At 38.2% G+C, this 27,146-nt stretch overlaps 1 protein-coding gene across 8 annotated transcripts in view; it reads left to right on the forward strand.

Moving 5' to 3' along the window:
• LOC145694742 (uncharacterized) overlaps positions 1–27,146 on the forward strand; it is a 753,582-nt gene that overhangs the window by 473,569 nt on the left and 252,867 nt on the right. Inside the window, exon 1 of one of the 8 annotated variants that reach the window (XM_081771345.1) lies at positions 2,951–3,792. The exons of the other annotated variants lie outside the window; for them this stretch is intronic. The gene's annotated coding sequence lies outside the window, so the exon portion shown is untranslated. Of the gene's footprint in view, positions 1–2,950; positions 3,793–27,146 lie in introns of those variants that run through there. 8 annotated transcript variants of the gene reach the window in all.

Consider the following 27,146-nt stretch of genomic DNA (forward strand, 5'->3'; position numbering starts at 1 on the left):
ATTTTGGCAGACGGTGGCCTGAATACAAGTGTGGTAAATATAAATGTGTTGTTATTACGATATTTTGCTTATCAGCATCTTAAGCAGCATGGCCCTGAATCATCATTTGGTTAAAAAAAAAAAAAAAATCAGTCGCTGTGAGAAAGTGAACTCGCTTTTTTTCACCATGTGATATCGTAAGTTCAACCAGTGTATTCAGACATGTTAGAAGACAGAATCACCCCACGCCTCTTCAAGTTTATGAAGATATTTGTGTAGCAATGTAGGTGTTGACTTAGTCTCCCCCTTCCGAAATCGAGGAGACTGATAAAATATTGCATCAACTGTTTCAAGCACGATTGTTGTGAGGTAGTTGTCGTTGAGGAGAGACAATTAGTATCGAGATGGCATTGAAGTATCAAATATGGATTACTCTTCTGGCATTTATTTGAAAACACAACTAAAGCGGAACACGCGACATTCAGTTATCATGCGTGGCCCGCATACTTTGTACGAACTATTATTATTCAGGTCCAACGAGGAAGTACAAGAAGCATGGCTGCATCTCGATCCCACGTAAGATATTATAGTAGTATGTGGAAGTGTGGTTAAGTAGTAGAGATAGGGGCAGGCCCGTATCCACGGGGGTCTAGGGGGGCCGGGCCCGCCCTAAAATTTTCACGATAGGTTTTCAAATGCACTATATTATGGTGAAGGACTATAAATGGTTGGATCGCCCCCCCCCCTACATTTTTGGGCTGGCCACCGGCCTGGACAGGGGCCACACTTCTGGTGCGAGAGGTCCTTCGTTTGATTCCAAGCAACGTGTATGCGTGTGGACAACATGGTATCTGTGATCCTCGCGTTTTCTCCCACATCTTCAGTACACCGTTTTTCATAATCATCAATCTCCTTTAGCTTAAAGAGCATGAATGTGTTATTTCAATTGAACATTCAATTTTCATTCCATTATGGCTATAGGCCTATATATAATATGAATATTGTATGAATGGGGACCATTTTATGTCTCTTCAATCCTGCAGTTACGGATTTCTAAGCTGATACTGACTCTATTTTTATTAGCTATAGCACTAATTATTTTCTACTTAATGATTCTAGTTCGAAATATGCGGTTCGTATCGGGAATCGAACCTCAGATTACGCACGCTAACAAGTCGCGCGCGCATATAGTGCCTGTCAGATGTGTTTTGCAGTTGAATACAATGGGGCATTTTAAGTACTAAATAGCAACTCCTGTTTCCTGCTCTTTCTGACGAAATAGCTAATCTGACATGTTATCGCTTTTTACGAGTGACTCACTCCTGCGTGACTATTGGGTGTGATGAAAACTGAAGAGAACTTGAAATAGAGAGCATTGATCCAGATTAGTAAATAGCGTGATGATATGCTGGAAGTGTAGGCGTATGGTGTATAGAGATGTGGTCATGATAGTTGTTGACATTATGATCTTATTTGTTTAAGGGAGCTGAAGAGTATAAAAATACAGCCTCAAAAATGGTAGTTTTCTTTCTCGTATACAATTCATAGTGAACCATATTTTGAAAACTGTTTGATTAGGTTCCAACGTCCTCTTTCAATACTGACACTAATATGAGAACGTCAGATTCAGTTTGATCGGGTTGATTTTCAGTTTAACGTCCCTTTCAGCAGCGACGCTATATGACACTTGGACATACGACTTAACGTGGCACCCGAACCACGTGAGCTCCCACCGGGAATTGAATCCGAGTCTCCCGCTCAAAAGGTACGTGAGATTCGAAGCAATCTCTCTCGCTCACAGAAATACAATCCGGGACTGCACGATGTCTTGTGAAAGTGTTTCTGACCGCAATTGAAAGTCACATCCGAAGGCGTGGTGGCTCAGTGGTTGAGCGCTTCCCTCGGGTGTGTGGGATCCCTGGTTCAAACACTGGCCAAGTAAGTTTATGGTAGGCAACATCGTGTCCGTGGGATTTCTCGGGGTATCTGTTTCCTCCTACGTTCTCATTCCATCATTCACTTACTTTAATCATCGTCTCCCTTGGCCTAAAGTGCATAATTGTGGGACGTTAAACTGAAAGATTTCATTTCATTTTTAAAATAACATGCCTTCCTTCGTTCATTGGAATTCAGGAGAAGGCTTCCAATAGGAACGACATTTTATGACCTGCGTTAATTACTTATATTCGAAGGTGCGAGTACAACTGCTTCCTGAAAATTCTGCCTTGCATAGATTTTGCTCAACAACACTTACCATTTGTTCCCTTTTTCTTAGTGGAATAAATCGGAGATAGGGCATTTCCTTAAGCTGAGGGTATGCCACACTTACGATTTTATTGGAGAGGTCTCAAACTTCAATATCACTTACCCAATTTTCAATTTAGGCCAATTATACAATTGATAGAACACAAATGGATGCATGGTACTTTGTTGTGTAACAGTTGTTTTTACACTTTTTTTTTTCTAATACGGAGTATATGAAGCAGTATGTAAATCGCAGAATTACATTTGGGGGAGGGAGGATGTATTGGTTATTACATACCAAAGGATAAAAGAATCATTGTTCGCTTTATGTTTAGTGTCTGTGAAATTAGAGGTAAAGTAATTAGCAGTACATAAATGTGTGTTATGAATTGCAGTGGCGGATGTTTGGAACACGACGGTCATTGTGATTGAAGAAAAAAGTGGACAAACTAGTTGAACAATTTCCTAACTATATTTAAAAAGTAGAAGAAGAAGAAGAAAGGAATAAAGGGGATATTCAACTCATCTACACAATGTAAGGGTGTTTTTCTTCCGTTTGGTTTGGTTGCATGACTAAAAATATTTCAATGGTTTCTGGTTTCATGTGACTGGGCGTAGTTCCAATGTTCCGTTCCCACAGCTGCCGTTTCCCTCTTGGTAGGCCAGGCCAAGCTGTGTGGCGGGAGGAGTGGAAGAGAAGGAAGAAAGAAAGAAAGAAAAAAAGGAACAGGCAGATGGACAGGATGTGTTATTCTTTTTACAGTTGCCGTAGGCGGTGCTTAGTTCTCATTGGCTGATTCAGTGTTTTGTGTGTGTGTGTGTGCTTTTGTCCTGTTATCTGATTGTCTGCATGGATTTGGCGCGCTGCCAGAGTTCTTGGTGGGGAGCGAGCGAACGTATATATTTCAGAGAATTGCACCATTATCAGTTAGATGTGAGTAAGACATCGTAGTGAGAAGTTGGAAGTTCGAAAGAGATATGAAGTGATATTCGGTCTGTTGTTACCGAGTGCATACTGTTCAAAATAAGCCCTATTTCTACATATAATAATAGTTCCCCTCCACATAAAGTACCGATAAGTTACTTAAATTGTTCGAGGTGTGTTCAAAATATTCGAGGACTGAATTTTTAAAATTGAAGTTTTAGGAGTGTGTATAATGAAATTAGAATGTTTATACGAACCCTTTAGTAAGCAATAACCGCACTTGATATGTCGATTTTTGTAACATACTGGGGATTTAATAAATGTTGTGATCAGGCGTTGAACTATAAATGTATATGTGTACATGAACTTTTTTTTTTTTTTTGTACGAGGCATCATCATTGAGTGGTGTGATGTATGTACTGTTGATTTATGTACAGGGTCGACTGTAATATACGCACTCAAACCATTAACTAAGATTAATGCTTAATAATGCAGCTTTTTCGTTTAAAGTGAAAGCGTGTATGTAATTCTATGGTCACTGTCGTTGGATCGAAGTTGGTATAGTGAATAAGTATGGTGAGTGAAGCCGTGAAGAACAAGTTCAGTTGCTGTTTGGGGAGTGTTAGTGAAGACAACATCGCAAGGTAAGGTTACTGTTTTTTATTGTAATTTTCTGTCAGACATTTTGAGCGTGTGTGGAACATGCGACTTGTAAACTGCAACACGATAATTCAAAGATGGTGATTGCATGGAGCATCTACACCTATTCCGTGTATCCACAATCTCCGAAGATTGTAAGTGTTGTACTTTTAACACTACACTTAATTTGTAAGTGATTATATTAGAGGACAATGTACATGGAGTATTTGTTGATAATGCTGTGATATGACCATTATGTATAAGTTAATTTCCTGATAAAGTAGAAATGTAATTACTTGTTGGAGTGAGCGTTTGTTATACCTCGCGAAATGGTTTTGGAAATCTGGGGTAACTTAAGAATCAGCTACGTACATGTGTCTTAATGATTTTTCCTATATGGCTGCACATTTTAGTAAGTGTTCTTGTTCATCTTCATTTATATTATTTATTTATTTTTAACTAGATAACATATAAGAGAGATGTATTATATAGTGCTTTCAGCTTCTGGTGTAAGTTTAATTTTGATATTTCTGACTGCATCGTCCTCCTTTTAACGATTTCAATTTTGTTATTCTTGATGGAGTAAGTATCTAGTGTGGAGTGAATTTCTTTGCAGCTATAGTTTTTGTTGGCCGATAATTATTGTAATTTTACTTCATTCTGTGTAAAACTTTATTTTCTGTGAGTGTGTTTGTTGTTCCAACAGTGAGTGGCATTTCCGGCTCAATCATCGTATGATAAGTGTTATTCCTTTATTTGGTCGCTTGCTGTGGGTTTGTGTAACTTACAGAGTAGTTTAGTACTGACTGAGGTAATTGCTGACACGTGATAATTTCACTGTGGTGCTAGGCTCAGTATATGTATGTAACACATCTGTTCTTATCTCCATTTTTGTAAAAAAAAAAAAAAAAAAAAAAAAAAAAAAACTAGGTTGTGTACGTACTTGGATTGGTACAGTATGATGATTTATCTTCTGAGAGAGTGATTAGTAAGTGGGATTGAATTTATGATCTTAGTTTGTACTTTTTTTTTTACTTAGTTTGTACAACTTTCTTTAATATATGGTTGTGCAAATTCTATAATCAGTTGGTTTTTACACATTTTCTGTTAGTAATCGAGAATAACTCATGTTCTTAAGTGTGCTTTGAAAGACGTTACTGTTAGAAATTCTGTTACATTTACTTTTTAATTGTAAGAACTTACTTGTTAGCAGTAAATTTTGTTCCATTTTTTTTTTTCTGCAAGGTAGCTTCTTTCGTGTGCTTGTTCAGTGTCGACGTGACCTTTTAACACCAGTATAGTCGTACGTGTGTTAACTATTGACAATAGTCGCTTGATGACATGTCAGTAAAGCATATATATCGTATAGTAATTTGTTCTGGAAGAGTACAAATGTTTTCAGAATTGTTTTACGCAAGGTTCACGGGATATTCACTATTGACAAGTGACAAGTGAGAAATCCTGGAAGATGTCATGCTTTATACGTGGAATTTTCTACAAAGATCTGTATCAGTGTCAGTACCAAGGAGCCATTCAAAGAGCTCTTACTATTCCGAAAAGTATGTTCTAGTTTGGTTGTGAAAAACTAATAATAGCTAGGATTTGGGGTTTTGCCATTGTTAGAAACAAGACATGTGCGCCAGTATGCAGTAGGTTGCTTCGACCGATTTCGACGGTGAACCATTATTGCATGAAGACAAAGCTGCGTGGAGGGCCTCTATGGCGATTCTGTACCTCGTTTCCAGAAGGAATACATGGTAGTTATGAGGATGGTATTAGAAAATTAAATGAATTTCTTTTGTCATTTGAACTCTGAGGTGGGGGATATAATCCTTCCAGATGCTTGTACACAGAGAGCTCATTCTCAAGAAAAGACTAGGAGAGGTGCGCCCGAATTACCTTCCAGCAAGTTTTTACTAAATTGTGATGGATGAAGTTCTAGAACACTTTGCGTAAACTAATTTCTTTAGTTCTTTTAAAACTTAGAAAGAATGTAACTAAGCAGTTTCGCAGAACTTTCGAAATTGTACCGGGTTGGTTATAACAAGAATGCTTTCTATGTCAGTCAGATCTAAGATTTCAGTTTGTGCATACTACGAAGTTTGGCAGTGATAGTTCCAGGACTAATCCTGATACCTGGAAACTTACTGGATGAAAACTGGGGAGGAATATTGAAAGTTTCTCTTTTTCTCTACAGATTTGCCCGTTTCACCAGGTCTCGAAAATGGACGTGAAGTCATTCTGTGGAATGCGGTGGATGTCGTGAACAGTTTGGGAAATAAGTCTGTGGTAGCCGAATCCGGGGAATAATGAGGATGGCTGAGCCTGAGATTTCATATTTTGATAGATTTTTTTCACAATTATTGGTGAGTCGTACACCAAAGATAAACCAGCTTATAGCGTTCCCGTATGTGTGGTCTCAGGATGAACTCGGTTCAGGATACGCTGAAGAAACATCGTAATAGGAGCCGTTGATGTTGCATCCTCAGGAATCCATTTCTTATGAAAAAATTAACATTGTCTTAGTCCTTGTCTGGAGGCGACTTTTTTAGGGGTGGTGATGGATTTGTTCCCTTCTGCTTCATAAATTTTGTAGCCTGAGACGATGTAATCAGCAATCAAGGGTCCCACCTCACAGGCTTAAATCACCTTTAACCTTTTTGCACTTCAGTCAAAGAATGGAACACAATTCTTCCTTTTTTCTCAAATTTTCTTTCTGGATCTGCCTGATCTTTTCGTGATTGATGAGCACATCTGTTATGCAGGTGGTCTTACTGCAACAGGCTGTAAATATGCTTCACATACCTTGTGAAAGATGGGTGGCGGATGTGCATTTCTGGAATTATTAGAAACGTCTTCATGTCCATTACGAAATCGTTCTGATCATTGCATAAGTTTTTCTTGTTGATTTCCGTTACTTAATGTTCAACCTTCGTTCTGTTCAAGAATCCATGACAATGGGAACCAGGGTGTCTTTGATAACTTATGTTTAGACGGGCATAGATGCTCTTTCCATACCAAATCTTCACCTGTTGTGTAAGAGAAGAGTATCACTAGATACAGAGTGCAAAGTCCTGCAATTTTGTCAGAAACCTTGTATACGTACAGAACCGTTATATTATGTATGATGATGATGACTTCATTTGTATTTAGCTATGAATGTGATTATTCATTTGTTGGATTACGCTATACCGTAGCGTAGCATTACAGTGGTGAGTAACGTAATAATTGGTATACGTGCTTGTGCATATACTACTCACGGAGTAGCACAGAAAAACATGTGTAACTTGGCGGAAAATGAGGACGGACACACGGAGCAGTGCAGGGAGTGATTTAGCTATGAGACATTACAAATTAAAGCGAGTTACATCTGCAAGCGTACGAAGGATGACAGGCAAGTTCTCCTCCTGAAATGCCCATTAGGACACGTGAGGAAGTTCATTGTATGTTCATAAGTGCGGCGGATGTCTAATTGCATACATAAGCTGACATGCGATTTCGTGATATTTCTTATCGGTTGTCAAACCTGGAGGGATGTTCTCTTTGTGGGCATGTACTTAATCTTGTTTCGACATTTGAAATATTGGGTATTTGTTTCAGGGTCATTCAAATGCATAACGAGTTTTCGTCATGAATAAATTTAAGTCATTGTGACTTGCTCGGAAAAGGAAGAAGAAAGATTAGTCACTAGAAATAATACTGTCTAATAATTTGATGTTAGCTGTGAGCGAATTTTTGCTGCTACGCATATTGTGCCAAGATCTCTGAATAAATTTACAAATATTTATGCAATGCCTGGGCCTGCCGCCACTTGCCGATTGTCTTTGTCGCAGTATTCTTAATTAACTGGTTCCTAATAAACGCCTTTTTCAGCAAACCATTGATGAAGTAATTGGTGTCCCTTATCTTGTTTCAAGTGCTGAATCGCCGAAAGTTGTTTGAATAATTTCCGTGAAAGAGTGTCCTAGCAGGAAATTCACTTAAGAGTTACCGGTTCATGCGTGACTAATTGAATTAGAGGTAGCTGCCGTTCTGATGAATTAACGCTGTATCCGGCACAGCGAATAGGAGGCCGAGGCATGTAACAACAAGAATGTCAGACCTCGTATTGCGATATGAATGACAGTTGACCACAGTATGAGTAACACACGAGATTTCAAGCGAATTTGGTCGAGGCCAGACGTATGAGCCACTCCGTCTCTGAAGTCGTGCAGACGCTAAGTTTTCCAAGGTGCACCGTATGAAGAGTGTACCGTGAATACATGGATTCAGACATTTGTAAGCTTCGGAGAAAACCACCTCCGCCAGGATCAGTTGTCGTGCCGTACGAGGCGTTGATCGGGATGCTGTCGACTAACTCCAATGGTTAGAGTGGATCGACAGGCCGCAGTACAACAGTTTGCTTGTGAATGTAATGCTGGACGGCAACGACGTGTCGACAGCCATATCATCCAGAACAGTCTCCTTGCCATGAGCTGCGGAAGCAAGCCACGAGGACCCATCTACTCAACTTGCATCATTAGGCAAAGTGATTGAAGGAATACCTCCATTAGAGGCTCGAAGCATTGAAAGGGTCGCCTGGATATATGTCAATGTACACGCCGACCAATGGACGGTTCCTGAAAACGTAAACCGCGGTTTCGGTTTGTCACTTAAAACGGTTTGGAACGGTTAACCGATCCCGAACCGAATCGTACCGTTCAGAACTATCGGTAGAACTTTGACAAACTAAACTGTCCAAAGGGTTTGAAACGTGGTTTCGTTTACAATTGGCTAATCAAAACTTAAGCGAATTCAGCTGTGTCCAAATGGAGCTGAATTTAATCTTTAACTCACTCGTAACATACGACCAGTTAGCAGATTTGTGTATAATAAAAGAATAAAATAGCAATGAGCCTGAAAGTACATTGCAGTATATATATATATATATATATATATATATATATATATATATATATATATATATATATATAGATAGATAGATAGATAGATAGATAGATAGATAGATAGATAAAAATATCACACAACTAGATACCACGTCTGCACAAGAAAAAATCCTGGCATTACAAGTATTTGATGGAGAAATGATCCCAATAAATTCCTTCAGATTAGAAGCATTTCATGTCGACGGAATAAAAAAAAATCACTGGTAGTGATAGTCTTTGAAAAAGATTAAATTCGTTGGGTTAAGTTCTGCCCTGTTAAGCCCCTATTTTACAACTGCTTCAAATTCGAAAATGTTATTATTCCCCTTGTTTACCTTCCCTTTTAATATTCCCGCTCAAATAGCAGCTTGCATGTGGGTCTTCATTTCTCTAATTTTTCATACTTTCATTCTCACCGTTGTGATTAATATTATAAGAAAAGCCTGATTAACTAACCAGGCTCATCATCATCGAAACGCCGAACACATAGTTTAGACTTTGACCGTTTCTGATTTTGAAAACGCTCCTACATACAATATAAGTCAATACTCGGCACCTTGTCTATCACATCGTTATTAATAAATCATTATATAATAACTTTCTGTAAGTAATAAGTAAGAACTTCTTGTGAGTCTTACTGAATCGTTTGGATTGCGAGCGTAGCGAGCAAGAAAATTTTTAACAAATCTATTTCTTTGCAAACCGACAATATTGATTTAATAGGGCGCCAATACTTTTACGGTGCACCACATCGTTTACTCATTTTCAACCCTTCTTTTTTCTTATTGCTTGTTCAGCGCCCTCTTGCTACCAGCTCCTCCCCCTCCCCGTAGCTACGGCTCTAGGTGTGGTATCTTCTCCATTACGATGTTGGTTTTTGTACATTTGCTAATCGTACGCATAAATACCATTCTTTGACAGAAAAGTTGCACTAAGTTGCAATCTCGCTATCTTCGATTCTGGACAGTGAACACAATGGCGAGGAAACATCTACCATTTCCCACTTTAATTTCGCTTTATTTCATCACCATATGGAAAACGACTGTGATTGCAGAGGTAATGGAGGAGTACGCACGTGAGGAATTGGCAGACATTGATCTGGCATACGGGAAAGCGGGCGGTAATGGCCGTGTGGCACAATGGCTTTACAGATAAGTTTCCTAATCCAAGAATTCCACACCACGCAACGTTTTCCAATGTAGATCGAAGATTACAAGAAACAGGATTGCTGGAAGCAGACAGGCTCAATACTGGACGAAACAGAACCGTATGGACTGTGGCTTTTGAGAAATAAATTCTTGTTTGAGATCAGAGAAAACGGTCCACCAGCACATGGGTAGTAGCTGCTGAAATTAACACCCATCATCGGCAGGTTTGGAACATGCTTCACGAAAATCAGATGTACTCTTTCTATGTCCAAAGGGTGCATGCATTACATGCCATCCACGTAGGCGGGAGTTTGTCCAGTGGCTACGCGCACCTTGCTAATATATCCCGCTTCATATCTCGTATTCTCTTCAAAGATAAAGCTATGTTTTCCCATGATGGAGTGATGAGCACTCACACTCAACATTTGTGGTCTGGGGCAAACTCATATGGAATGTCAACTCGTGCCCATCAGGAACGGTGTTCTGTGAATGTGTGGGCATGAATCGATAATTCTCATCAGACCGTACCTACTACCACAATGCCTAACCGAGTGGGAGTATCGGGTATTTTTGAAAGAGATTCTGCCTGAACTACTAGAGACTGTGCCACTGGCTGTTTATCGAAACATATGGTTTATGCATAACGGTGCTCCAGCACATTTGCTGTGGGGTGCGAAATTGTCGCAACGCATCCTTTCCGAACAAATGGACGGCAGAGAAGAACCGGTATCTCTTGGCCACCTCGCTCATCCGACCTTAACCACTTAGATATCTTTTTCTGGGGGCATTTGAAACAACAAATCTATGCCTGTGCAATCAGAGGAGGATTTGGTTGCTCGAATTTTTGCTGCAGCGTGGAGCATTCAGGAAACGCCAGGAGTGTTTCAACGCGTACGCAGCGTCTTTCCCTTCGCCGCCGCTGTAACCTTTGCATTGAAGTGGCGGGACGAAATTTTGAACACTTTTTGCAGTGTCCGTTCTGACACCCATCTTCTTTCCATATAAACAGACTCCCCTCTGTACCTACAACTACCTTCTGTATGCAGTCCCGTTATGCGATTTGGAACCAGGAATATCGGCCCCAGTACGTACAAATATCGTGAATGGAAGGAATATTTTATTTCACATCCGTCAGTTTAAAACATTGATTGAGAAAAAACGTACAGTAGTCGCATTTGTGTGATGTACTGATCGAAATGAATGTGCTAAAACAGTTGTGTATTATTATTATTATTGCGCGTTCTTTATTTGTATGTAGTTTTTGTTCAATTACTGTAGTTGTAAAGGTAGATGCGTTCTCAAAAGCGTTGCGATATCATGAGTATGAGCAGATCAGCAATCGGAATTTTTTTTATTTTCTGTTATCGGCTTCTGCCGTACGTATTTTTACATTCTAGCGACGTAAAGTTTCCAGTGAATTCTTGTACAACGACTTTACTAGTACTTTTTGAGGGGGTATGCAACCACACACAGTAATTTTTACTTCATCCGCCATCTTTTATCTTCCTGGAAGAGTATTGATCTGCCACGTATTATTATTTCCAGGCAGTGAAATGTCCTTTACATGTTGTTGGTACTCCAAAGGGAAGCTCTCATCACTACTTTAGTGGCTAGGGTGTGTGGCTTTTTATACACGTGGTCCCGGCATCGATTCCTGATGGGAGAGCACGAAAATTTAATTTCACTGTCATTAATTATCCCTCTCCTTTAGCTTGGAGGACATAACTTTGGAACGTTAAACTTTAAATAAGACAGGGGAGGTGACGTTAATAATACTGCCTTTCTATCTTTTGGGTTGCTTTGCCTTTTGCAATGGGATTTCCATCGTTGAGGAGCACTCAAACCCGTTGTCTTCAGCTACGCAAATATGCTAGTTGTCGCCCGGAGCAAGAATTCACCTTAGCGCCCCCCTGACTAACCAACCAAAACACTCCCCCAAATAGTTGCCCAATTTTGCACCCTCCCAATTCTGCGATCGGGATACAAGCCCCGTTTGCTCCCCCTAGTTACGTCACTGGTTGTGTTATTCAGGATTTATAATTTTTGTTCTAATTTGTAGTGTGGCTTATGATGGGGTTTTGAAGCTATTGAAAGTTAAATGATTCTCATTTATTATTATTATTATTATTATTATTATTATTATTATTATTATTATTATACGGTGCATAAACAAATACTTTTACATCTCCCTTACTGTCTTTACTAAATGATTATCGCCCGCTACATTTCAGCTCCTGGCTCGGAAAGCTGCAAGAAAGTCCAGTACGAGTATTCAAGATTAACAGCAAGTGGAAAGTGTCACAATTTCTGCTATTTCTACAATCACCTCCATTGACCCAAAGTGTCATTCCCTTCAATATGTGAGGCGGACAGGAGCTCAGAAAAGACTGCTAAGCCACTAGCTAGGATGAAGTAAGGGGTGTATTCCACGTTCTACAATACTCTCTATGGCTTTGGAAAGTCGATATCAAATGAATAGTGATATAGTTAATGGCATAATAAAGTGGAAGAACACGGGAGTCCTCTCAGAATTAGGAATGGCCAAAAATTTTCGGATCCGGATGTCTCGGACCCAATGAGATCCGGATTCGAAATTCGGATCTCGGATCTGGGTCCGAAATTCGAATCTCAGATCTTGATTCGTATCCAAACCTACATCTGAAATTGTGATGATAAAATTAAATATCTAAATTTCGTCAGAACTTTTTTTGGATTCACTAATATAGTAGATTGCTGTGCTTTTAAATGTTTCCATAGCACGTTTGTGCTACCTTTGTTCATTATTTTAATCTTGCAATATTTACATGTTGCATTTTCTGCCGAAGTCTCTTTAGTAAAATGTTTCTAAGTTTGACTTCTTCCCATTTCAGAGTATAGTGAACTGTCTGAAAACTGATATAAAGGGCAACAAATTCTTCTGTTTAGCTCCTCTTCAAAACTTAATGTTAGCTTCACATTGAAAATATTTATTTTATATCTTTTAGATAAGGCCCTTCTAGCTTCACATTGAAAATATTTATTTTATATCTTTTAGATAAGGCCCTTCTAATCGCAGGAATCCTAGACCAAACAAACTTTAATAATTGTAGTTTCTGACTCACTAGAGTCCAATAAATGTAATAAGGAATATCAAAGGTAAAACAAAAAACATAGACTGGTTGTTGTGGAACAGCAGTAGATTTTTAAATATACACGCGGGAATTTCAGGAGAGCGATAAACCCTACTTTCCCTAAACAAATTAAACCCTACTTTCTTTATTGGTGATGTTACAGTTAATAAGCCTACATGAGACGTCAGTCCCCCATTACATGGGCCTTGCTCAAGAAAGAATACTAGAACTGGAATTCAGGAAGCGGGGGTGAAGAGATTAATGAAGATGAGAACATATGTACGATGCAAAAACTGAGTAATTATGACTTCGTCACAGATATATTCACTTACATACGTCAATTAATATTTCTCTGATACAGGATACTTTCTATAGTGGCAGGAAAATGGTCCGCTTTTGTAAACCAACACACTAAGCACGTGCGTATAGGCGCAATGTCCGTACAAAGAAACATAGGTAATACTAAAAAAAAAAAGTGAAAACGGGGGAAAATGATAAAACGCCCTTCAACTTAAAAAGCCAAAAATAACTAAACTTAGAGCTACGAAAGCCGCGAGACGAATTTTATTGAAAAGATTGTTTTTCCTTAGTGATTAGTTGTGCTCAGGGCTTGCCGGGGTAGGGGTGGCGAGCAGGGCGACGGCCCCGGGCGCCAAAGTAAGGGGGCGAAAATCGGGAGAAAATGAGGCAGAAGAAAGGAAAAAATACTTGGAATATATGTATGGGGGCGCTGTCGTATACTGTCGCCCCGGGCGCTGATTTTCCACGGCAGGGCCCTGGTTGTGCTAACTGAACATGAATTAAAAAGAAAACAGGTAGCTAGCTCTGAGTTTCGCAAACCAGGTGAAAAGAAAATATTGGATAAAATTTAATAATAAAGAAGGCATTTATGATAATTAAAACAAACTAAACTCTTGGCACGACAGTCCTTTAGGTTTCCTACCAGCGGGCTTACGTTCAAAGTGGGGATGTGTAGTCAACGCATCGACACTCGAAGTTCCTAATGCCGGCTTTCTAGACATGAGTCCGCTACCTCTTACTCCCCAATTATTCTCACGATGCTGGGTCTACATCGAAATTGTTGAGTGCCTCTTCGGAAATTGAATCAATGACCACGAGCACCGAAGACACGCGCTAACCACTGTTTTTTATATATATAAAAAGGTAACTGCTTTTTATCAGATCATTTAACCTGCTGAACGCTTCGCACGGAATACACTGTAACCATTATGACACCACACAGACAGAAGTAAACGAGGACAGTTAAAAACACTATGCCCGAAGCGGGATTTGAATCCAAGACATTCACAGCAAACGATCCACAGCCTAATGCCGCAGACCATTCGACTATGGCTGTTGGGTTTTCTCGGCTAAACCGTAGCACATTTAAGGTAACTGATTATTTTAAAAGTTGCTTCTAAATACTGACTGATAAATTGTTATGTATCAAATATTTCCTGCGATAATACCATACACTCTCAATCTTCTATAGACGAAAAGCTATAGTTACCCACATTATTTAGTACAGAAAAAAGTTCAGATTCTCTAATACCTGCTGATGGTGATCATCAAGGTTCACCGAAGTATGATCCCCAAACCCAAACTGAGATATTGATGTCACTGGGACGCCTGAAAAGTCATTGTAGATAAGTGAATTGCCTACTTGTCAGGATGAAGGGCGATGGTGATGTGAAATGCGGGGCTGTCAGAGGTACTACTTATAATAATTGAATTTATAATTTTCTAGGTTACCGTAAACCCTCTTGAAGAAGATAACTGTTAATCTTAGCTTTAAAAATGTTACATAAGGAGTATTATTGCTATCATAAGGTTGCATTAGGAATGATCGGATTTATTTTAACGCTTAACTTTCACATCTCTTCTGATTTACGAATATTTAAATCACGATTATCTCTTTAAGGTCAATTAGTGGTATTTTAACTAATTTCGAACCAACTATATATATGGTTAGTCTTGTTATATGGGAATAATTGAGAACATATGCAGTCAAGGGACTGAGTTCAAAAGAATCTTGGCCGACCTCCTGATAACCACGTCTTTCAGCAAGGTGAATTGTGACAATCCGATACCGACATGAGGAAATCTTCGGTTCAGTGTGAAAGTTTCCATAAGAACCAGCACTCTAATCAGTGGAATGTGCCTTGCGAATTTTTTTCCAAATGTGAAAGTACCTAACTTTGTTAAAAATGAAAAGGCCTTTATTTCAAACAAGGTGGCATTACAGTTTTCGTATTTGAACACAACACTCACGAAAAGTCATGTTAAAGCGCGACTTACCCCTAAAAAAGAATATCTTTTTTTAAGCTGCTTGTGCTCCCCAAAAGTACATGCGAAATTAGTGCAAGTGTCTTCCGCTCCCATTACAAGGGCTACGATCTTGGAACTAGCACATGTTTCGGTTTCCAGATCTCAAATATTTATCTTTCAGCCTGATTCTATGTATGAATCCGAAATTTCAAACCTAGATAAGGGGAACCAAAATTCATAGTTTATTCTCGGTGCTCATATTGTGATTTACTAAATAATTATTAAATCTAATTGTAAGGTATACATTTGATATTTTGAGCAGACTGAGCAAGATAAATATACGTAAAAACCAGTCAATACTTGTCTTAACTGTTTGTTTTCTTAACTGTCAATGAAGTAGGTGAATTGAGGAATTTTACATATTCGAGTATTGTATTCCGGTTTCAAATATAAATGTGTGTGTACTTCATTTCGGTCCTGCAACCGGGTGGACCTAGATTCGACATTCGAACTTTCATCCGGATCAAATCAGATTATTTTTTAGTAAGGCAAGCATTTGATCTTTAGTATAGAATGAAGGAGACAAATAGACTTGTCAATATTCATCTTAATTTTCTGTTTTCTTCTTCACTGTCAGGACTTAGTGAAATTGTTTTCGGCGAATTTTAGATATTCAAGTTTAGCACAATTGGGTGGGATGTGGGTTTGGATAAAAATCAAGATCTGAGATCCGGATTTCGGATCCAGATCCGAATTTTGAACCCAGATCCGAGATTCGGGATTCGGATGCAGATTGGAGATCCGGATCCTGCCATCCGTACTTAGAATACGATATGAACCGTAACGCTTCGCTCCAGTAGAACTGAGCCACATATTTTCATCTCATACCGAGATAGGATGTGGTCTTACGGTTAGAAACCCGTGGGAATCGAAATTGCCATTTTGGGTAATCGTTTATTTGCAAATTACTTAATTAGCACAAAGTGAGTACGAGGTGGTATCACAAAGTTCGTTCAATCACCTAGAAGAAATCTTCTAGAGAACTGACACCATGATTGTATTAATTTTTCTTTACGTAGTCACCGTGCCTAGCGACACGTTTTTGTTAGCGATTCTTCACTCTCCGAAAGCCCGTTTGGTAAAAGTCTGCAGTTTTGCTTTGAAACTACAGGTCAACCTCAGAAAGGACGTCATCCATATTGTCAAAATGACGTCCTCTGAGTAGACGCTTCATTCACTTCTGCACTCGTGCCTTTCGAGGGATGGGAGAGGAGTGGTGTTTATATTGTTTGCTCATTTCTCTTTTGTTTCTGGGTCATAAAGATAATTCCAACTTCCATCCATTGTCACTAGTCTGCCGAAAGAGTCCTCTTACCTCACAGCGATGCAACATTTCTATTGCAGCGTCCAGTAAGCAATCTTGGCACTCACCACGCTGACACTTTCTGAAGATGCAGCTGATTGTGAGTGATTTTCCAGGCAGACCCATAGCTCATACCTATTGCACACAGGACCCTTTCCGTGGTTATCCTCCTGTCTTTCATTATGATTTTCACAACATTCTCCCATCATTTCGGCATCATCAGTGACAGATGGTCTTCCTGATCTAGAGGCGTTTGCGGTGGTCGCGTGTCCAGTTTGGAATTGCCGTTTCCACTCATAAGATGGACCTTCATCCCATGGACTTTTCATATCTTCGTAGATGTGCTTTGCAGATTTCCAATGAAGGTGGAAGAATTTAATATCACTCCATGCTTGAAGCTTATCAATCATCGCACATTCGGTGATATATCTGAAAAAGAAAGAAAGAAAGAGTTGCTGTAACGAGTCCAAAATTTGCATGGTTAACATACAAAGACCTAACTATAAAATGCATGTTCGATGGGGTCGTAGTTCGTCACCCACGTTTACACGAACGTTTTGATAAATCTTCGTATACTTTTTTTTTTTTTTTTTTTTTAAACTTGAAGTTCATAAGCACGTATTACTATTTTCAGGATTTATTACCAAGGGAACTGGTGTGATATGATGTTAGATTGCATGTTGCAACCTTCATATATATATATATATATATATATATATATATATATATATATATATATATATATATATATATATATATATATTATATAGTCAACTTTAGATTCGTGTTTCTCTAACAGCAAAACCTCCGAACTTTTCACTAGTTAGCATTACTTAGTTTGGGATCGATACAGCTATACCAGCGGGTGTGGCCGAACCGAGTTGCCCTGGCGTCCGTAAGTACGTACAAACTATTTCAACAACATTGCTGCGGGGTTAACTTTGAGTAATACAGCACAGAAATACATGTAACAATTTTGTTTTATACAAACTTGTACCGGTATATATATAAAAAAAAAAAAAAAAAAAAGAGAGAGAGAGAGAGAGAGAGAGAGAACAAATTCGTTTCTGCTTCTTATCCTAAGCAATTTTTTCATTCCCATTTATTTGTCTTTATATATATATTAGAGTGCGGTTTAGAATATGACACTCGAAGTCATACCTGCTCGATTTAAAAATGTAATTTCAAACATCCACAGCATGTGTATCAGGAATTCTCCAAACGAACGTCGAGATTATTTGCCAGATTATAGGAGATAATTTGAAGTACTCAACAACTACCTGTACAAAAGTTGTTGCGAAAGTTCATTAGGATTCTGAAACATGGATATTTGGATAGGACACATACTAGTTCCTAAATAAAGTCTTGACCCGACTACGGTGGGTCCTTTATTATTATTATTATTATTATTATTATTATTATTATTATTATTATTATTATTATTATTATTATTATTATTATTATTATTATTATTAGCTCCGGGGCTTTAAATTTCATTTTGTCATGTTTTCTGCAGCCTATAACTCCGAAAGGAAGCATTTGTGCACCCAGGTTGGTCTATACTTTTCGTCTTATTTTGGTGTCAGGAATCACCTCGCAAACGTTGTCGGTGTTGTTTTGGAACACTCATTATATATATATATATATATATATATATATATATATATATATATATACGAAAGATCCGAGAAAACCCACGCATCGCGGCTCCCATTCCCTACATTGGGGGCAAGGTGGTTGAGTGGTAGAGCGCTTACTTCTAGTGCGTGGGGTTCCTACTTCGATCACTGACCAATTAAGCTGTGGTGGACAGCATCGTGTCCGTAGGTTTTCTCGGGGTACTCCCGTTTCCTTCCACATTTTCATTCTACAAACTCTTCCATCATTCACTTGCCGTATTCTTCCATCTCTCTTAGCCTAAAGGGCACAATCATGGGATGTTAAACTAAAAGATTTCATTTTTCCTTCTTTTAGCATAATCATGCTTCACGTCTATACAACGTCACTCTTCGTATTTATGCTTTCAAAAGCTTTTTCGTAAATTGTGTTACGATGTTTCGAATGTTTTATTCCTAACCATATCCCGTTAGAACACTGCAATATTGATTGAAATAAACAGACTAAGTGGAAGAGTATAACGTCCCTACCAGAGCAACTGACAGAAATTTAACGTAGTGGGTGCATAATGTATTTCGTACGGTTCACTCCGCGTAAAAGTGGTTTATGTATAATGTTGCCCTATGGGTCTTCAGCATTGGTGTTGCCAATTCTGTTCGGAGAGAGATTTTAGCCTTCATAACTTTTTGATGATTGTACCAATTCATTAAACATGATATAAATTTAACTCCTCATAGTAGTACTGATTGCTATAGTCAGAAGCACAAATTTTCTTCTTTCTGTGGAGATAGTAAAAAAGAGCACAAATAATTGCCTTGGCGTCTCAATATTTCATAATGTATCTAGAAAATTATGGAATTTGAGACATATCGATCAATGGGATGATTTCACACATTGTCCGGATATATACAAGGGATCGTTATCAAAACGACAATCTTATACATGAGAAGTTAAGTTGTGGCAGGAAATAGATACATGTAAAACAGATTTACTTACGTTCTAATATCCTTCTGTAACTTAATTCCTTCATATTATTTTGAAGTGTGCTGATCTGCAGTGACGACAGAGAAGAGATAATATCCGTCAACTAAAGAGGAAATTTGAGGTTTATTTATGTATTATTATTAGATGTAGTGTTCATTTCGTTCAAGCCCGTGTCTTCTGCAACGGATGTGGGTTTGTGTGGGCTGAAGATGAGATAAACGGCAGGGACAGGAAAGCAAAATATAGATAAATTGTCTTAACCAAAGGAACAGATATTCGTGTTGATGCTAGAGAAATTCATTCTTTTAAAAAGTCACTAAATTCTAACATGAAAAAACTTCTAAATGGGGTGGCAAGGCAAGAAATGGCAACATTTGAGACCTCAGTTGTGGTCAGAAACTCGAACCTTGGAATTATAATTGTAAACCAGTGTTCTCAGTGTCATAATAGTACAATTCCCATCCGGAGGCATGAAATTTTTCTGTTAGATGCGGAATTTCTCACCAACTAAAATAGATATTTCTTCTAACGTACAACAGCGACGGCTGCATAAAAAAAAAAAAAAAAAAAAAAAAAAAAAAAAAAAAAAAAAAAAAAAAAAACACGATCATTTTTCCATTGGCGTCAAAAACAATCGCATCCCATATATGAGAAGGTAATTCTGCTTATTTTCCACGGTCATTTCCCAGCACGAGTCCATCCACCCGTCCTAGTTCCCTTTTGTCTTTTCCGATTTTAATCTAGTCACGTTCTTCCTTCATAGGGTAGCTCGCGCAGAGGGAATAGAGTTCATCAAGCTTGAGATGGGTGTAGGAGTTTTTTTTTTTTCTGCTGGAAAAAGCTAGTGAACGAGAATGAATAAAATCTGTGGAAGACAGTATAGATGATAATGCGATACATACATTTATGAATGAATAAGCTTGTATCTAAATATTTTCACCTAGAACAGGGATCTTAAACACATGGCCCGCGGGCCACGCGATCTAGAGAGCTCTTCCCATGCACCTTTTCAGAAATTAAGTGCTTAATATGAAACCCGATCGAGAAAGGACAGTACAATTTTTAACGTTACACATTATGCTTTTTAAGCGAAAAGAGCCGGATCATTAAGTAAAGTGGGTGATTACAAAAGATATATGCGCCTCACAATACTCTTATTATCATACCAAAATTCATTAAAATTTATACAAAAATATTGAAACAAAGGAATGGAGAAAACACATTTATTTCTTGTTATTTTAAGAATTATTATTAAGACCACTTTGGTATTATTATTAAGATCACGGCAGTGAGCCTTATAATTGTTTAATGTTAGTACGTGCATACATTAATCCACTTAGAAATGCATTTTTTACAATTTATTTCCATTTGTAGAGTTGAAAATTCTAAAACGAATGGTGTTTGTTTGATCGCGATACGTTCAGTCGTTAGCGAGTAACAGAGGAAGAAAGATTTTGTGATGACGTCATAGGTGGGCAAGAAGCGAGAGCAGGCTTACATACTACAGAGTGCCAAGCATTTCGTTTGTGAGATGTGCGGTGGCACGTTCTAAGTGCGGTTTCCTTTTCCAGAACTGATTGCAAAGACTTACAAATATCATCTGCATGTAGAAAATGATATCTGATGGTGGGCTGTACAAACGTTTTTATAATATTAGAAAACGTATCCTATAAAGCATGAGTTCAGCGTTTCAAAAATAAAAAAAAAATAAAAAAAATGGAGATAAATAGATGGCGGACGAGATTGCTGCAACACCTGAAGTAGGCCTACCTTTTCTTTAATCATTCTTACGATTCCCAAACATAAGTACGTTCATTTTCACGTTTTGTTGCAATTTTTAACGCTGATCCTATAATTTTGTGCTTCAAGGTATGTACAGGAGCGTAACATATGAGGCAAAAATGAAATAACATCTGTAAAGTTTGCCAGAATACGAAAAACACTTCATCGGTTAAAATTCTTTTATTCTCATAGCTGTCCGCCTAACAACTCTCATCACCCGTTTCATCATCATTGTCACATGATACAGAGAAACTAAACGATGGATCAATGTCTTGAACAGTCATCGTCACTGATTCCTTCTACAAGCCGGTATATTTCACTCCCTAATTCACATTGTATAGCTTATTTCTAAAGCAGTATCTTCAGAATCATGAGTGACATCGTCTCTATTACCCTCTAATTCCTCGTCTTGACTACAACCATAAATTGCGTCTTGTATGATATTTGTACGTTGGTAACTGGACATAGATCGGTGCTTGTTCAATGGCTCGGATTTTAAACCTTTCAATAATATACTTGGAACAGCATTCTTTTTCAGTTTGCATGTAAATAATTCTCCTTGTATTAGCCAGAAGTGGATCTAGACAGTAAAAACTCAGGGAGGGGGGAATCAGAACCCAGACTATGATATGTATATCATGTTTACTAAAAACTTTCAAACATATTTAAATAATAGCTTAAATCAATTTTGTCACTCAAAATCTGGGGGGCCTAGGTCCCCGGCCCCAGCCTAGATCCGCCACTGGCATTGACTTTTCTTTCAGTAAACTTGACTTCTCGAAGGCAGGCTCTTCAAGATGTTTGGAACACGAGTGATTTTATTTGGTACATTTTTTCCCATTGATTTTCTTGGGCCATAATTTATATCGATCTGGTGATTTCTCACGACTTAGAAACGTAAGAAAAGATACTTTACGCCCTCAGCTTCAATTGCACAAGAATTACAACCGAAAACACAGCAGCTGTTAGGCATTTCTACTTCTTCACAGACACAACACGCGCTGTACTAACACGTGTTTTCTACTTCACACTAGTGTTTCTTTCAGAAAAAAAAGTCCGGAGGGGGGGGGGGGAAGGGACACTTAGTATTCGGAGAGGCACATTATTTTTACACAGTACTATTATATTTATTATATTATAGACGTATTATTTTGGTCTCCTCCGGGGGAATCTATCAGAGCTCCGGGAGACAGTGCCACCCTAAAAACATGTCTGGAAGAAACACTGTTTCGCACAACAAACGTAATTACTGTTCTCTCTCTACTCTTTTTTATACTAATGCTATAGGAAAAACAACTAACAAAAAATTCCCTCATGAATTCAACACAGAACAAGACTACTAACAAATCCAAAACACAATCTATTAAATCCAATGCACTATTAAAGGTTTATCAGCTGCGTACAAGGGAATGGTTGCTGACTCACATTGAGTTTCTCGCGTATACCACCCATGACGTCACTATTTACGATTCATCAAAAACAAATGCCTGTAGAAGCTGAACGAGACGGCCTATCAAGATATAAAAAAAATACGGGTCTCTTATTTTTTGTTTCTCTTTCTATTGCACCAAACTTGTTTTTAACTCGAACTGCTCCTTTAAACGATAACGAATTTTTGAATTATGTTTATCTGTAATCCAGGGCTAGATCGATTTATCTCTACTAAGTTTGGTAATGGAAAGAATCCGTTAACATCTTCACAGGTGGGTTATTCATATTCCATTCATTCGTAGTTTTTTTTCTCGAAACGCTAATATGCAACCTTCAAAACGTTCAAGAGTTATGGGTTGCATACACCCAGACGGAAAATGTTCAGATATTGTTAATCTTGATTATAAACTCAAGAGCATTCATTTAAAACGCAGGCGATTTCATTTTTGTTCGTTTCGCTCCTTACTGACTTGAGCAGAGTTTATTGTGTTAAAATTTTGTCCGTCGGATGAAAGGCGGCAAGCACTTTACGGTCTAGGAGTGGCAAAACGTTAAATCTGGCTCTGATTATGGGGTACAGCTCTAAGGCTTTTGTTTCCACTGGATTCTACGGCGACATTGTCAGTGCTTAGCTCATAGTATGTAATCTGCATAATGAAATAGCCTGTTTCTGATCAAATACTGTAGTTACGGCACATTCATGTGGACATCTAATGAGGATAGCATATTTCGGCAAGTGTTACTGTAGTGGTTAATAGTAACAATACTAGTACTTTAGTTTGCCTGATTTCTCCTTTTCTTTTCTTACATAAGGTCTGTGTTATTTTATCTTTCCGTTTCAATAAGATACTGTACTTCTCTTCTCAGTGGTGACCTTGCCTGAATATACAGGGGTAGACAAATTTTCCCACACCAGTTGATCAGCAGTTTCAAAACATAAAAATCTAGAACATTGAATTTGAAGATTTCCCATGCATGTTCGCACCTGGAAACTTTCAGTTACGGTTATGTGTTGAATATTGCGAGTCTACAAGTGCAGAAATTCAAGGAATTCACATGCCTTGTAGTGTACACTGATTTTTCGTCTGTTCTGTGATAAATTTATCAAAAATCAGTGGCACGGCCACGGAAGGAAGGTAATAGTGCAGTGTGGGTCATAAGTCATTTAGGGGTTTCAAAACAACCAAACTCCTTGTGTCTATGTTGAAAATGAAATATTTAAGTTCTATGTCCCACAGTTATGCCGGCTAGGCTAAAGAAGACGGTGATGATGAGAAATGATGGAATGAAGAAAGTGGAATGAAACGGGAGAACCCGGAGAAAACCTATGCACACGGTGTTTATCCACCACAAAGTTTACTTGGCGCGAGTTCGGATCGAACCAAGGACCCATGCACCAGAGGTGAACACTACCATTGAGCCACCGTGGCCCTTGTGTACGTTGAAATACTGATATAACACATTATATATGAGAGATTTTCGTTAACTACTTGTGAAAAATAGTTTCACCCACGTAAATCTCCCACCATGATTCAGTTCGCATGCACAAACTCTTGCTAAAACATTCGTAATTATACTTTTCAAAGTTGCAGGATTTATCGTTCGGATTTCCGCGTGTCTGTTCTACTTAAACTGCTGTATTATTTGAGGTTTATTTTCATATACCCGTTTATGAAGTGACCCCGAAGGTAAAATATCTGGTGCCACAAATTTGGCGATCATGGTAGCCAAGGAATATCTGCATCTCGTAAAATGATTTGATGCCCAAAAATGGTTCGCAGAAATGTGGTTATCTCTGAAAGTGTACACTGTTTCGACATCTTGCTGGGACTAAATGTTTTGCAAGTTCTCTACTGTAGGGCAAAACTTCTTGAATTATTGCCCGGTATCGAGTAACAGTGACGGTCACTGTATATCCATCTTCGAAGAAGTAAGGCCCAGTGATTCTCTGCGACGTAACATCACACCATATCATATACTTCACAGGGTGTGGTAAACATTGGTGGGTAATCTGTGAACTCTCCGTACTCCAGAATCTGCAGTTTTATGTAACCATGTGCTTAATCAATCATACTCAAATTGTCAAAAAAGGGCGCGTTTTTACGAACCAACTTTTGAATGCGCGTAACAAATTTGAGGCGTCCCCATAATCTGTTTGTTGCACTTTGTAGGAAAGGTGCAAGTCATGTTTTTAAAATGCGGCACAGTGTCGTTCGACTTATTCTCCAGCTACCGAACCATGCTCTTTGGAACGTCCAACCAAACGTCGAATCATTTATTTAGAAGGTGCATCCCTGACACGAAACGGCGGCGATACGCTTTTTGTATTAAGACAATTGAATTCTGATTTTCAAATTACAGGTCAAAAATTTTCATTCTCTGCACAACTGTGAATTTTCCCATCTCGCACTTCCAGGACATCTGCAAAATAAGAGGAAAATTGTGGTTGGAACATTTTCCCCATTACTCATTATCATGCTCTGCAGTCTAGTATGAAACTGTGGTCCTCCAAGCCAGAAATAATGTTGCTGGGTGCCAATGCACTGACGCAGCACACAATTGAACGAGCACTGTGTGTGTCCATAGACCTTTATAAATCTTCAGGATATCCTATCTGTTATCTAATTTTATCAGTATTTCAATACCATGTATGTAAAGAAAACTGAAAAGAAGTGGATCTATAGATGGCCGTATGGTGCACATTTCGACCGATGATGCGCAGTCGCTGATGCATATGCTTGTGTGTGTCTGCGATTCTTCGACATGGCAATTATTAGCTTCACCCAGTCGCTCTTCATGCGTTTCTGCTGTCACTGTCCAGAGTGAAGAAGTAGTGAGAAAATGTCTCACTTCATCCCTGTAGGCTAAATAAGACTGGTGATTAATGGGAATGAATGATATGAAATTAATGATAATATGGGAGGAAACGGGATAATTTGGGAAAAATGCATAGACGCTACGTTGCCCACCACAAACTATTATGGCCTAGGACTGAACCAGAGATTCGTAACACCGGAGATGAGGTGACTCCTAGCATCAGAGATAAGCGCTGAGATACTGAGTCACCATACAAACTTCATACAAACAATGTAGTCTTGGTATTTTAATATGGACATGTAAATTTAATAATAATATTTTGACTCGTCCTTTAAATTCCAGATGAGACAACAAAATTTCACGAGTTTCATGAGTAACACTTGTTCACCCAGCCTTAGATCGCAAATGCTATATACAGGTAACGACAAAAGTTCTTTTTGTCTAATGAAATTTATATTGGGAATAACGGTGTTGTGTCTGGTATTTTGAGAATAACTGTGGTGGTAGTGCGCAGAAATTACATTCTTTTTAATGTGCTGAAAACTGTACTCAAACTATTGTTCGATTCTGAAGTTATTTACAAAACTGTCATAAAACAGAAAGAACTTTTGTCGCTGATTGTACATGATTCATACACAAAGACATTAAATTTATGAAGTGATTATACGAACACAATGATCAATGTTTAAAGATACGCAAGTTCTTAAGGGGGAAGACTACTAAATATTTTTGAAAAACTAATAATTTTTCTTTTGCCCGTTTTTCGTAAGTGGAAAGCCGTAATAAAATGTAACATACCACAACAATAGATAATGTTATTCTACACCCGAAAATACGAATCGGAAGAATTTTCAGTGTTGCAATCCATAGAAATTACAGTGAGACCAGAATTTGAATTACTCAAAAATCTAGGTAAAGGCAGCGACTAGAATAATGAACTCAACGGTAATTGATGACTTATAATGCTGTCTATGATCCTTGGTTACTACTTCTTAAATAATGTTTCTATTTATTTTGTAATGACTTATTTATTTTGTAATAATTTATGTAAGGTTTATAAAATAAATAGAAACATTATTTAAAAAGTAGTAACCAAAGATCATAGACAGCATGATAAGTCATCAATTACCGTTGAGTTCATTATTCTAGTCGCTGCCTTTACCTAGATTTTTGAGTAATTCAAATTTTGGTCACACTGTAATTTCTATGGATGGCAACACTGAAAATTCTTCCGATTCGTATTTTCGGATGTCGAATAACATTATCTCTTACTGTGGTAAGTTTCATTTTATTATCTCTTTCCACTTACGAAAAACGGGCAAAAGAAAAAATATTACTTTTTCAAAAATATTTAGTAGTCTGCAGCCTTAAACAACATACTTCAATAACAGTAGCGTACCCAGGAATTTATTTCGGGGGGGGGGTCCGGACCCCCATAACCCCCCACCTTGCATACGTCCCTGTTCAATAATATAAATATGGTTTAAATGTTATATCACGCTCTTCTGGATCACTCGTGACGTGAAGTGATTCTTGTAACTTCTAGATGAAATTAAGAAAAACAGAATTGAGATCACAGATTTTGTACATAAATTTACAAAGCGAGACAAAACTACATACCGTATTTTTTGCCTCATCTCGTAAGCAACACTAGTAATGAGTAATTTAATCCATCACAAGACAATTCGTACGAAGGAAAAACAGATTACGTAGCTTATAGATTAGTTCCATTAATCAGCCAATATGGCGCCACCTTAAACGGCATAAGCGTAGTAGAACGTAAGTCTAGAAACTTCTTTTTCAGTATATGTGCAGTTTTTGTTGAGTACACTGCGTGTTCCAACCTTTAAATTTTAATAGTTCTTACAGGTTGAAATTTTAATAGCTGTTTTTCGCTTGTGGCCTAAAGTGTGG

Source organism: Thermobia domestica, chromosome 9 (assembly GCF_964235325.1).
Source record: "Thermobia domestica chromosome 9, izTheDome1.hap1.1, whole genome shotgun sequence".
NCBI lineage: Eukaryota > Metazoa > Arthropoda > Insecta > Zygentoma > Lepismatidae > Thermobia > Thermobia domestica.